This window comes from Cavia porcellus, unplaced genomic scaffold (genome assembly GCF_034190915.1).
Source record: "Cavia porcellus strain 051 isolate PalLab524CR breed Dunkin Hartley unplaced genomic scaffold, mCavPor4.1 scaffold_31, whole genome shotgun sequence".
Lineage (NCBI taxonomy): Eukaryota > Metazoa > Chordata > Mammalia > Rodentia > Caviidae > Cavia > Cavia porcellus.
In genome coordinates, this window is record NW_026947514.1 from 29,330,974 (window position 1) to 29,344,443 (window position 13,470).

Genomic DNA, 13,470 nt, shown 5'->3' on the forward strand with positions numbered 1-13,470 from the left:
TTACCCACCTGGACCTGGTGGGGGACTGAGGCCTGCCTGAATTATGGAGGGGCTCTGTGGGCAGAATGGCTTTCATTGTAAGAGGAACTGGCTGGGGAAATGCTTGGCTGTCTCTGTCTCCCTTAGCTAAATGTGGACGTGCATTTCAGATAGCTGAGATTGGAGTTGGCTGCTGGGCTTGGTAGGAGTCAGGAGGTGCAGTTGCAGGGTGCTGCATGTCCGGGGTGGTGTTCCTTGCTATATGTATCAGTTTCACAGCTGAGGGAACGAGTCCAAGTTAAAGATTCCTAATTAGGCATGGCACTCATCTGGGCTGTTTTGAAGATTCTGAACTTCTACCAAGTGTGGCCAGAGTCTCTGGCCTCCATAGGAATCTAGTCTGGAGATATAGGCAAAGCCAGTTGATTTGGTTTAGGAGATGCAAATGGCTTTCTGGATTCCATGTTGCTTTTATATGTCTAAGAAGATCTACTTTGACTTGCAAGTCAAAGAAAAATCCAACCTTTGCTGATACCTCTGAATTAAACTCACCACGTAAACTAGTGCATAGGCAGATCCTTCATGCTTCCCTGGTAGCCTGGACAAAAAGGCTTCTACTTTTCTTCTATGTCACATGGATATATGCTCACCTGGGTGTGCATTCTCAGGTTTCAGGGAATGAAAGCAACACCATCACCCATATTTGGGATGTTCTGTCTAATCTATATGTGGTCCTGTTCCTAGTGCATACAATAAAGCCTCCAACAGTATAATACTCCTGCATGCCCATATGTGTGAATAAATTGACATAATTGGTTCTAGAAAGTTTGTGCTAAGGAGGTCTTTCACTTTCTACATCTGTACTTTGTTCTTTTGATGCAGGTACATTGGATTCTTAGCCTTATGATTTTCATTGATGAAATATTAGCTTCTATGGTAAAAGTTTGTTCAATTTATATTATCATTTGAAATCTCTTTAGTTGTTCATGATTCTGGGATTATCAATGAGAAGTTGGCTTGGAACTTGAGAGTTTAAAAAATCTATAATAAAAAATTATCTAAGAATATCTTTTGGTTTCAAAGTCCAGCTTGAGGTTCTAAAGGGGAATAGTTTAGAGATGTTTAATAAGAGCCCCATATTTATCTGACTATGGCACAGGTTATCTAATTTATTTCACTAGTATAACTTGATTTTCAATTTCTCTTGTCAGGGGTAGTAGACATCCTCTTCTTTCTCAGTTGGTACAGCCAACATGAACTAAAATATCATTTAGCATTGCATGAGCTTCTTGTCTTATCTTAATAGTATATTTCAACGGACTCAGAATTTATGCTCTTTAAAGAAAAAAAAAAGAACTTGAGGAAACTTGAAATGATCAAGTTCAAATCTTTCACTTTTCATTTGAGAAAAGTTACCTTGGAGAAGTTAAGTGAGTTTAGTTTGAAGCTATGGACTGAACATTGCTTTGGAGGCAACATGCCCTAAGGCAAATGAAGCAGACTCTGAGAGACAATGTGTAGAATGAGGAAGACAGCTGTCCAGGATTTCCAACCCACTTGGTGGTTGTTATCATGTCTCTAGCCCCTTTGCTCTAAATGACAATGTTCAACCCTTGTGTGTTGGTCAATGTTATGGGTGCTTTCCTTGGAATGTTTCAATTAATCTCTGTGACTGTACTATGAGATAAATAGCCTATATTATTTCTGGCTTACATTGAAGAAACCAAGTCTTAGTAAATGGAAGTCCCCACAGATAGTAAGAAGCCAGTCTTTGATCCCCAGCAACCAGATTCTAAAAACCATTGCCGATTGTGTTCCTTGAATAGTGAAAGACTATATATGTGTATACCCATGCATGCTTGGCTCAGTTCTGACTGAGGAAAGGGACATTTTAAATGACTATAGCTTTTAAAAGTTAGCATGCTTAAGAGCAACTTCAGCAACTGAAAAGAAAACAAATAGGTCCTATAAAAAGAGTTCTGGTCAAGGTTTTGTACAGAATATTATATATTTTCTAAACTTATTTCTAGACATTCCCTCTTGATGCCTATTAAAGGCAAAGATCTCTCTCTCTCTCTCTCTCTCTCTCTCCTTCCCTTCTCTTCGCCACCCATTCCCACCATACTGCACACTGGGGATTGAACTCAGGGTCTTTGCACTGAGATGTGTCTCAGTTCTACTTTATTTTTTATTTTGATACAGGATCTTGGTAAATTGCCCATGCTGGGCTTGAATTTGTCATTCTTCCTGTCTCAGCCTCTCAGAGTGTCATGATTACAGGTGTGTGCTGCCAGGCTCAGCTGATACACCTTTTTTTTTGTGACCTCAAGAATCACAAGAGCTGTGTGAGCGATGGACACACCTGTCTTTTTGTGATTGCTTTTGTTAGATAAATTTTAAATAAATTCAAATTTTAAAATCAGCAAGATGAAAATAATCTGACCAGTTTCCTTTGTCTTCAGCTCAGGAAAGTCCACCCCCTCCCAGAATGTTTCAGATATGTCACCTAATTTTGTGAGGCCAAGCCCAAAGATAGGGAAACCAAAGACACAGAACTTTCTATATATGAAGCAGCATTCAAGTCCCCTGTGGGAAACTGTTGAGTAAATAAAGGTGACTATTGTTGCTGTCTCTCTGATGTTTTTTTTCTACCCCAAATAATCTAATTCTTTATTTATGTTACTGAGACTATGTAGAGATCAGATAGTATAATCACTACAACACTGGGAGTGAGAAATATGCATTTAATTTTTTAGAGGTACTTTAAAGCCAGTAATCCAATTTGCTGCTCATATTTTAGAGAGGAGGATTTAATAAAAAATACAATGTTCACATCAATAGTCTCCCTTTAAGTCTCCCTCCTTTCTCTGCATCTCTTTGCACCTAATGGGCTGCAGCCTGATATTGCCTTTATATAGCACTTGAGGGAACACAAGATCATTACTCGGGGAGAGAACTAAAGGCTGTTTGGAGGTTCTTACTTCATGGTGGAATAAAATTAACTAATTTTATCACAATATGACTCCTGTTACAGCTGATGAATATCATGTTGAACATGTACTTAAAGTTTGAGCAGACTCATGCATTAGGGGTTTTTTCCAGAGAGAATTTTGTTTAGTCTTTGGAATTGGAGTCACTTACGTTGTGTGTTTTCTGAGTGAGGTATTTTTGATCTTGAGTGGAAGCCTAGAGTTGAAATGAAAAGTCCTAAGATCAGGACTTGTTTGACTATCTGTGTAATTTTTTGCTATGAGGCTCAGCCTTAGTTTCTCTACTCCTACGATGTGAACCTTTGTTTCCTTATTACATAGTAACTCATGATGATTCTCAGAAGAACTCCGTGAAGTAGAATGGATGTCACTTTACTGGTGAGGAAACTGAGGTTCAGTAAGAATGGAGGCTTGGTCTAAAGTTTTGGGGTCAATATGTCGGTCTGAGTCTTTTGGTACTCTTTCTTCTGTCCATTTTGGTGTCCTCCCAAATCATATTTTCAAGATGTTTTGAATAAAATTAATAAAGGGCTTTGAGGGCCTTTATTTAAGCCCATTTTGGTTCTATTGATCCTATAAAATAAAACCAAAGTGGAAACCAAAACCAAACCAGACCAACACATTCCAGACTGGAATCCTGCTGAGAAAGATCAATGTTTTAGGTCTTCACTAACTTTTTGAAAGAACTCAGGTTGAACTTCCTGGTCAGGGTTTGGTGGTAGGATGACTGGAGAGGTGGCCAGCAGTGAACATTTCAGCCTCTATTTTGGTTGTGTGCCCAGCCCAGGTGCTTTTAACACTGAACACTAAATTATTGGACTCTGGTGTGCTTAATAAAAGTGATTTTTGACCATTTACTCAAAATAACAGCATAGGAAAAGTCATTTGCTTGATTGCTATACAAAATAACTTAGATGAGGGAAGATCCTTGTCCGAAATGAATTACTAGTTAAAACCAAAACGAAAACAAACACTGGCCGTAGGTTTTCAAATTATCTAACACTGGCCCTCAATAAAAACTAAGACTTTAACTTTTTTAAAATTTTGAAATGATTTCAAACATACAACATACTTACAAAAATAATACAAAGAATTCCAATGAACCCTTCACCCAAATTTTCCAAATAACCACAGTACAAATATCACAGTCAGGAAATTAACACCAATACAAAACTACAATCTATAGAATTAATTCAAATTTCAGAGTCTGCCAATTATTTTACTATTGTCCCTTCCACTTTTTCTGAGACAGGGTCTTAGTATGTAGCCCAGGCTTGCCTCCAACTCATGATCCTCCTGCCTCAGCCTTCTGAATGGTGGGATTGTAGGCTTTCTCCACCACATCCAGCCATTAATGTCCTTTTATATGCCCAGGATCCAATCTAGGATCACATGTTGTATAGTTGCCATGTTCTGCTGAAGTCCTTTGACCTAGAATGGTTACTTGCAGTCTAACCATTTATTGGCTTAACCATTTCATAGAAAGCCACTAACTTTAGGTTTATGTGTTTTCTGATGATTGAAATGATGTGCATTTTCAGTAAGAATAGCATAAAATGGTGTTGTGTCTTTCTAAGTGCATTTTATTAGAAGGCTGAGGTTTCAGCCTAGTGTGTTTATAGACTGTGGATGATATTTTCATTGAGAAATACTTTTGTGCAACTGGTGACAGGCGTTGAATGAATAAAGCAGTATGCATATAACTCCTCAGCCCTGTAAATTATAGTGTGCAATTAAACACAGGCTGATAGACTTTTTTTGTTTTGTATTTTTGAGAAAGGGTATCTTTATGCAGTTCAGGCTTGCCTTGAGCTCACTTTGTAACCCAGGCTGGTCTTGAACTTCTTGAATTTGCAATGATCCTCCTGCACAGCCTCCCTAGTGCTGGGATTGCAGGTGTGCGGCACCATGCCCAGCTTGGCAATGGGTTTATCTGCAATTTAGTTGGGAAAATTAGACTCTCCCAAACAATGTATAAGTGGTGTTATGGGTTAGAATGCCATACCTTTGGATCGTGGTAGTGAGGTGTATTTTCTTGGAGGGAGACATCAGATCAGCAAGGAGCTGTAGAGTGACCATGGCTATTTAACCTGTAGGCAAGAATAGCTATTGTTAGAAACATGGAGCTAGAGCTGAGCAAAAGCCAAAGCTGGAGATCGCAATCTGATCCATACAAAATGGAAAAGTCACAACATGGAAATCTATTTAAGTATTGTTCTGTAGCATTGTATTCCTTTCTTTAGCTTTTCTTTTCCAACAGATGGTGCATTCCCTGAAGGCAAAGGTGACATCATTTATATCTCTTGGACAGTGTCAGACATCACTGTGCCATACTTATTTGTTGAAATGAACTGAGAACTGAGCAATTCTCCTGAGTTAGTTAATGCAAATGCTATTAATTCTCATTCTAAGCTAACAAATGTTCAGTAAGTGTTGCTAGAGAAGTTGGAGAAGTCGTGTGTGGCCACAGCATCCATTAGTCAGGTCAGAGTGGGCAGGTGAATGAGGGCTAGGATGCAGGAATGCAGTGTGGGAAGGGACGTAGGAGAGAGACTGAGGATGTGAAGATGCCGTCAGGGAGCATTGACGGTGTGCGGAGGGATGAAAAGCCAAGTTGCTTGGAGGGACAGAGAGGCTGTAAACAGAACAGGACATTTTCAGTGGCCTATGGTGGTTTGGTAGAGAAAATGTAAGAGAAACTGGATGTTAATAGTGTAATGCTAGAAACTAACCAGCTGTTTTCTGGGTGGTTTAAGTGGGGCTAACGAAGAAAAGTGTGTATGCACATGCACACTAGTGGAGGGAAAAATTGAGGAAGCATTTAGAATCTGAAGGGATGTGGCAGTACGATTTTTGAGACAAACTCACCAACAAAGGAGAAGGTGACATCTGACCTTAGGGGAGTCCTTAGGGGAGGCACAGGGACACTCCCAGAAGAGGGTTAAATGCTGACTGGTGCCCAACAAGAGACATTTGGCAGGCACCCTATGGGAGGTCAGAAGGAAGGCCACACTGGTTCATCTCACGGCAAGGGGCCGGAGTCAGGCAGCAGTATTCAAGGAGGACAGGAGGGAATCCAAGCCAGAGATACCAGAAGAGCAGATGAGAGAAGTGAGACAGTGAGCTGGCATTGGGGACAGGGAGGGGAATATTTGGAGGAGAGGTGAGTATGGGCCCTTCTCTACCTCTCTGTGGATATAGTCTCAGCCTCAGAAGTGTGTCTAATCCAGATTTGGGCACCTAGCCTGGATCGATGCTTTGGTACTAGAAGCTATAGGGGGAGTTCAGCTTGGACAAGGCTGAGGTGCTTATTTGGTTTTGAAATTTTATTGCTGGTGCCTTGGCCATTTCCTGCTTAATCCTTTTACCCTTCTTCCTTCCCTTGTGCTAAGTGCGATCTGGGCTCTGTGAGGGCTGTAGTCTGTGCCCTCAGGAACTGCTTCTGGGGTAAAATGTGAGTGTAGCTGCTTTTGTTGTCTGTGCTTGTACAGACAACTCCATGCCAAAGACCAAAATAACTTAGTGGATTCAATTTCAGCTAGAAGCAAATTCTGGGGCCAAGTAGTACCCATTCAAGTTGAAGGACCCACCTGCTTTGGGATGCCACCACGTTTCAAGGCTGACACTTGGTTAGGGCTAGTGGAGGACTGGAACAGCTCTCGTGATTTGAGTCCTATCTGTGAGCAACACTAACACCTTGGGATTACTCGGGGCAGGATTGGAGGTGAGGGTGTGTGTGCATGAAGCAGAGTCCTTTTTTGGTCATGAGCCAAATGAGACAGATGTTGGGATTTTCTGTAGCTGAAGCTCATCATATACCGTAGAACTACACTTTCCCACATAGGTGATGGGTAGACAGATGACATCATAATGTTCTTTTCTGGAATGTTTTAACTTTGAAAAGATTCAATTTGTGTGGCTTCCAAATAGTGGAGGGAAATGTTTTCCTTTGGGAACACCCAGTTTTGCTATCATACCACGTAAGAGTAGGAAATCCAGCTGTGTTCTCTATCTCTTGGGCCATTCAGCAACTGACCTTCCCTGTTCCTGGCCGATTTCTTTCTGCTGGTATCCTAGGTCCCAGAGAGCTCAGTTTGGTTTCCATTGCCTCATAACCAGAGCTTCATTAGCTTGGTCATTAATTGGTGGTTTTTCTTTCTTTTTTAAAACTCATTTCATTTTTGCTGCACCTTCATTTTAATCTTTCTTAGGTAGTTGTCCCATGCTGTTGTTTTTTGTTTTATCTTTTGTTGCCTTTCCCTCTGCAGTCAACTCTATGGCCTGGGAAATGTGCATCCTTCAAGCAAGCCATATCTGAAGAAGGTGAAAAGAAGTCAAGATGATTGGCACCTCTTCCTCCTTCTCCTCCTCCTCCTCCTCCTCCTCTTCCCTTGCCCGGCCCCTTCCTGTGAGTGTGTTTCAGCCAACACCAGAGCCTGCATTGTGGAAAATCCTCCAGCACAACTCAGCTCAGCTCAGCAAAGTCTTGGGAATGACCTCAGTTTGTGCAATAAGAAGATTTTTTTTCTTTTTTTTGTATTTTCTTTAAGTGTCCAGGACCCAGGTCAGACTGCAATTTGCTCAACAATAGAAATAACTGAACACACAAACAAACAGACAAAAAAAGAGTTAACTGTTTTATTTATTTCAATATTTAAAAGAAAAAAGTGCTGATGTCGCACAGTATTTTTGTTTAACGTATCTTCCACTTCGAAAGTTAAAAGCAATTTTGTGAAGACATGAAATCAAAAGAGTACTTACTGTAAAATAAAGACTGCATATTAACTCTAAGGAAAAATACCCCACATTTTTAATAAGAAAATAAAGATCAACTCTGCTCTCTCAGGCTTTTTAAAAAAGCCATTCATGTATGTGCTTTAGGTATTTTTATTTCTGCGAGTTGGATGTGGTAAGTGAGGAGTGACCAGTATTTTTCTTCCTTTTTCAAGTCTTTTGAAATGTTGGTGATCTTACATTGCTTACATGTTAAGATTTGACTCAAATAAATCAGCAGTGTCCCATCTCCCGAATCCCTTCCCCCAGGCAAGCCCTACTGATCTGAACCTTTCCCACAAGGGACATCCATTTGATGATTGGCTATGTCTCTACACATGAACAGATTCAAACACAGATAGCCTTGTTTCATAAAAATATAGTGAAGAAAAACAGCAAAAAATTAACTACCAACCAAGATTGTACTAGGTTAGCCACTAACAACTCCAAGAAGCAACTAGCAAAGGATGCCTTCTGCTGAGCTTGCTTCAGGTGCCTGAGATTCCAGAGCTGCCTCCTAGGGCTAGGAAGATCCCCCAGATGATGGAAACCTCAAAGTCAGTTGCCTGAGGGGGTAAACGAGGAAGGTGGGTATTCTAACATGCCACTGATGGAAATGAGTATTCGGGCTGATGAGGTGGACTCTGCATTGTCTATGGAGTGTACAAGGAGTGTAGTCACTGGATTCTACTCCTGGTTTGCCCACCCAAATGATGTTCATGTCTGTGCTTTGGGCTTTCTCTCACTTGTTAACAGTCATGGTAATATCCCTGCAGTCTCACCCTGGGTATTCCTGTTGGCAAAATTCCTTCACTCACCATTTCACTACAATACTCCTCAGCCTGAAGATCTCTTTTACCTCCAAAGGAGGAAGTGGTGAGCACGATTTCCTCTGAGTCCTTTCAGGTCTCTAAGGCCAGTCTCTGGGGAACAGATCACCAGGAGTGCTTGGATATCATTTGGTAGCCTTTTTTCTATGACATTTTCTGATTGAAAATGTCCCTTTTCAAAATGCTATTAATTACAATAATAATCTGCTCTCCAACCAACTTCCACAAATCATAACATGTGTAGAATTATGATAAAGTTTTGTATTATGTAGAGTTGTATATGAAGTTCATGTCATTTTCTGTTAAATAAAAGTATTTTCAATGTGCATGTAGATATATACATATATATACATATACACATATATATGTATATCTATATCATTGGTAAAATTTGCTTGACCAACAAACATCCGGTAGGAGTTTAACTTTCACATCATTATGTGGAAGGCACTCCTGGAAAGATTCTGCCCATGTGCATGCCCAAAATTTGTTGATCCCTATTGTTTTATTTAGAAGCACAGTCCAAGGCTGCGGTTACCACTGGCTTGGCATGAATGAACAATATCCGGGGTGGTGATGGCAATCCACTCTTGGAGCTCAGAATTACTGTCACCCATCTACCATTATCACCACCATCACCACCCTTTCCATGGCCAACGTGGATTTGTTGAAATCCCTGTTATGTGTGTAGACCTAACATACTTGTTCAAAGATGCTGACATACCTGTGCCAAGAATAGAAGTATTGCACAGAAATGCAAGACTTAATTGTGTGCTTGGAAAACATGGGAAGTGAATGTTCCATTGTCTGGAAGGTGCCATTCATGCAGCCTCCCCCAGCTGCCAGTTGGTGCAGCTGAAAGCTGGACCCCCTCTTGGTGGGCTTGTGTGTGAAGATGGCACTATTGCCTGATAGGATCTCTGGGTCGACTAGAACAGGTCATCATGGCAGCCCTCTGAGGCTTTATCATGGCATCTTGCCCTCTGAGCATTGCCAGCCTCCAGCAGGGGCCAGTGGAGATGGAACATGATGTGACAACGTTGCTACTAGTGGGCTCATCTTTTACACTGAACACTGTGTGTGACTTCCGTTATGGGCTGCATGAGTTTTTCTTGTAGTAAAGAGGAAGTTTCTTCCCTCCTGCACAATGTGTTACCCTCCTTAGGGTTTCTCCCTCTTTTTATTGTGGTGAAATATGTGTAAGATAAAATGGACTGCTTTAATCACTTTCAAGTGTACAGTTCCGTGGCAAAAGAACTTTTACACTGTTGTACAGACATCCCCCCATCCATCTCTAGAACTCTGATCTTCCCCAACCAAAACTCTGTAGTCATGAAACACTCTCCATTCCTTTTTTTTTTTTTTTTTTTTGTCTTTTTCTTTTTTATCGGTACCAGGGATTGAACTCATGACCACACTCTTGCAAGGCAGGTGCTTATGCCGCTGAGCTAAATCCCCAGCCCCTACATTTTCCATTTTTTCTCCCTTAGTCCCTGGTGGCCACTTTACTGTTTGTTCCTGTGAATCAGACCACTCTAGGTACCTCAGAAGAATAGACTCACACAGTATTTGTCCTTTTGTCATTAACTTATTTCACTTAGCATAATATCATCAAGGTTAATTTATGTTGTAGCATGTAGCCTTTTTAAAGCTGATATTTCATTGTATGTATAAACCACATTTTGTTAATCTGTTCATTCGTTGGTGAACAACTTGGAGCAAAATAGAAATGTTGCACATTTATCATATACTTCCTAGTTCCTATGAAGACTCAGAATTTGAAACACATCCAAGTCAGGGTTTACCTGTCTGTCTGTCTGTCTGCTGGTCTGTCTCTTTCTCTTTTTGAGGGAAAGATTTTCACCTGAAACCTTCCCTCTAATTTTCATCTAAAAAAGGACACTTTGATTCTGAAGGGTAAGCATTGTCTATCTTGGTGTATCTTTCCTTATGACTAGGACTTTCTTGGTAAGATACTGCTTGGGGCTGTTTTATAGGGGCAAGAACTGAAATTTTTATATATATATATATATATATATATATATATATATATATATATAAAATATATGGATAGGGGAAACCCAGGATAATCAGATGTTTTCAGTGACAGGCCATGGGGGTAGGGGATGCATTTTTCAAATGTTTGATGGTGAGTTGCTGTCTAAAAATGCATTATATTTGCAAATGGTTATGACCAAGAGGAGATGGGAAAGTGTATATATCAATCTGAGCATGAGAAAGAGAAAAAGAAATCATTTTCTTCCTCCACTCGGAAAAATATTAGTTGCTATTAAGAGTTAGTTATGGGACTGAAATTCAGCTGTCTGCAGAGCAGGCATCTTCAGTAAGTAAAGCAGGGTGGATATGAGGAAGATAACAGTGCCAGGACATTGGGAACAGATCTTGGTGCTCAACTTCAGGTCACTGGGCAAAAACAGGAGTGGCAGAGATTGACTGAGCTGGTGTGCACTGATGTTCTGCATGGGCACCCCCTCCCAGCTCCAGATCTTCTGCCTGCAGATATGTGGGCCCAGGACTTCTAGATTTTTAAGAGAGGTCAAACATACAAAAATTCTGGTGATGTCTCCTCATTTTAAAATGCCAGACACATTTTGATGGCTTTGGGGCACCTTTTCCCAAGAGTTGGTTATCTGGATAATGTAGAAATTGAGATTGGAATGCCTTACCTGAAATCCTTCTAAACAGCAGATCATCATCGAAAACCTGGGAATCTCCCCTCCCCTCCCCTTTCCTCTGATCCCTTCCCTCTGGTACCATCCTCTTCCCCTGCCCTCTGCCATGTCTTTCCTTGCTAAAAATTGAACCTAGCACCTTGCTTAGGCTAGGCATGTGCCGTTCCCCTGAGCTATATACTGCCAGCTCTGAGATAGTGTTTTTTATTTCACTTTATTATTGCTAATCAGGTACCTATTATATCACATTCCTTCTGCCCTTCTTTTCTTTTTTTTTTGTCTTTTTCGTTTTTATCGGTACCGGGGACCGAACTCACGACTGCCTGCTTGCAAGGCAGGTGCTTATGCCGCTGAGCTAAATCCCCAGCCCCTGCCCTTCTTTTCTTTAGAGCCCCAAAGTACTCCACATAACTGGAACAGAATTTGAGTTTTATCCTATGCCCAAACCAGCAAATTCAGAACTTACTTTGATTAAAATATATAGCTATAGATAATTTCTCTATAACTTTTTGTTATTTAAATTTGTCTTTTAAATATTTGATATGTGTCTTTAGAGGATGCTTTGTAAAAAATTGGATTATTTCTTAAGTGTGCAAACATTGTTTACTTGTGTCAGTTGTTTTGCTAGAATAGGGAGGAAGTTATTCTGAGAAAGCAATTCATGTTCTTTATGATTTATAATGGGTGCTGGCAAATTTTTTCTGTAAAGGCCCAAGTAATAAATATCTTAGTATTTGCAGACCAGATGTCTGTCATAACTGCTCAACTCTGGGAATGTAGCATGAAAATAGCTCTTTAACAATCTACGTGTGAATGGATGTGGCTGTGTTCCAATAAAACTTTATTTACAAAAATAGGTAGCTGGCTGGATTTGGTCCATGGGGCATAGTATGGCTGAACTAAAGCATATCATATTGTTAGTTTGAAGGTGGTAGTTGGTAATCTTTAAGCTTTGTCTAAGCCTCAGAATGAAGAGAATTTCACAACACGAAGGGAAGGGCTAAAGGTGCATTTCATTATCAGTAATGTAAACTGTATTAAGACCTCTACGCAAAAGCATTTCAAAGCTAAAGAGTATTTCTTTAAGGTTCTAGATAGCTCTTGAGTAGGTTTCCTAGTGTCAACACTGAGTCCAAACCACAATAGGGCAACATTCACTAAAGTGTTTATGAAAAATCAAGCCATAAGTGATGGTGACTTTTGAGGACATGAATGAATATCATTCATCTCTAGCAACTTAAATTGTTTTTAAGTATGAAATAAGGAGAGTGGCTCCCATGGGAAAAGTGAACATGGACAGCTGAGTTTCATCTGGATGAGATAAATGACAAAGCACATTTAGTGGTCCCCAGCCTGGGAGGTATGAAGTTGGGTGAGTTAAAAAGGGAATCTTTATCAGGGGAGCACTGATGTTTCCAAGGATGGGGCTCCCTGAAATTTGTGAGCTGGAGGATGCTGATGACGTAGCTGACATACATATCTTCCCAAGAACTCAGATCCCTGTGGCCATCTTCAGAATTACAGTATATCCCCCAACATCTGACTTTTTGCTCCAAACCAATAGCCAGAAAAAAGAAATTTCGTCTTGAATGATGGAGATTTCTGACATCAGACCTACTACCAAATGGGATCTTCTTACTAGCTTGGGAGATCCTAAAAGTTGTCTAAGAGATGGTGATGCTAGCCGGCAATAGCCGTAGCAAAAATTGCTGAAGCGGGGCTGAGGATTTAGCTCAACAGCATAAGCGCTTGCCTTGCAAGCAGGCAGTCGTGAGTTCGATCCCTGGTACCGATAAAAAGGAAAAAGACAAAATAAAAAAAAAAATTGCTGAAGCAATGTTCTTCAGTTATTATTAGGTGATCCTCAGTTAAGTGTTTCAAGAGCATCAGTAACATTTTAGACTTCAGGATGCTTTTAAAGGGTTTATTGCTAAGTTCTCTGAGTTACTTCCAAGTTTCTTGTAGAGGGGCACTGGTTAGGGTCAGGACATTAGATGTCTGCTCCCCCTGCTCCAAGTTCCACTCTGTTTTCAGGCATAGATATGAGAAAGAACGATTCTTTGGAGAAAGAGAATCTCATGTGATCTGAACAGTACACATCTGTTAGATACCTGATCTTTCTTTCCAGGAGAATTGGAAATACCTTGTTGAGAGGTGATGATATGGTCATCAGTGATTTAGTTTGACCTGATTGATCCAGTTATG

The 13,470-nt window shown here is 40.4% G+C and overlaps 1 protein-coding gene across 7 annotated transcripts in view; it reads left to right on the forward strand.

Annotated features, from left to right (window-relative positions):
- Positions 1 to 13,470, forward strand: part of Dpf3 (double PHD fingers 3) — a 287,741-nt gene that overhangs the window by 224,322 nt on the left and 49,949 nt on the right. Inside the window, exon 10 of one of the 7 annotated variants that reach the window (XR_010044919.1) lies at positions 7,238 to 7,836. The exons of the other annotated variants lie outside the window; for them this stretch is intronic. The gene's annotated coding sequence lies outside the window, so the exon portion shown is untranslated. Of the gene's footprint in view, positions 1 to 7,237; positions 7,837 to 13,470 lie in introns of those variants that run through there. 7 annotated transcript variants of the gene reach the window in all.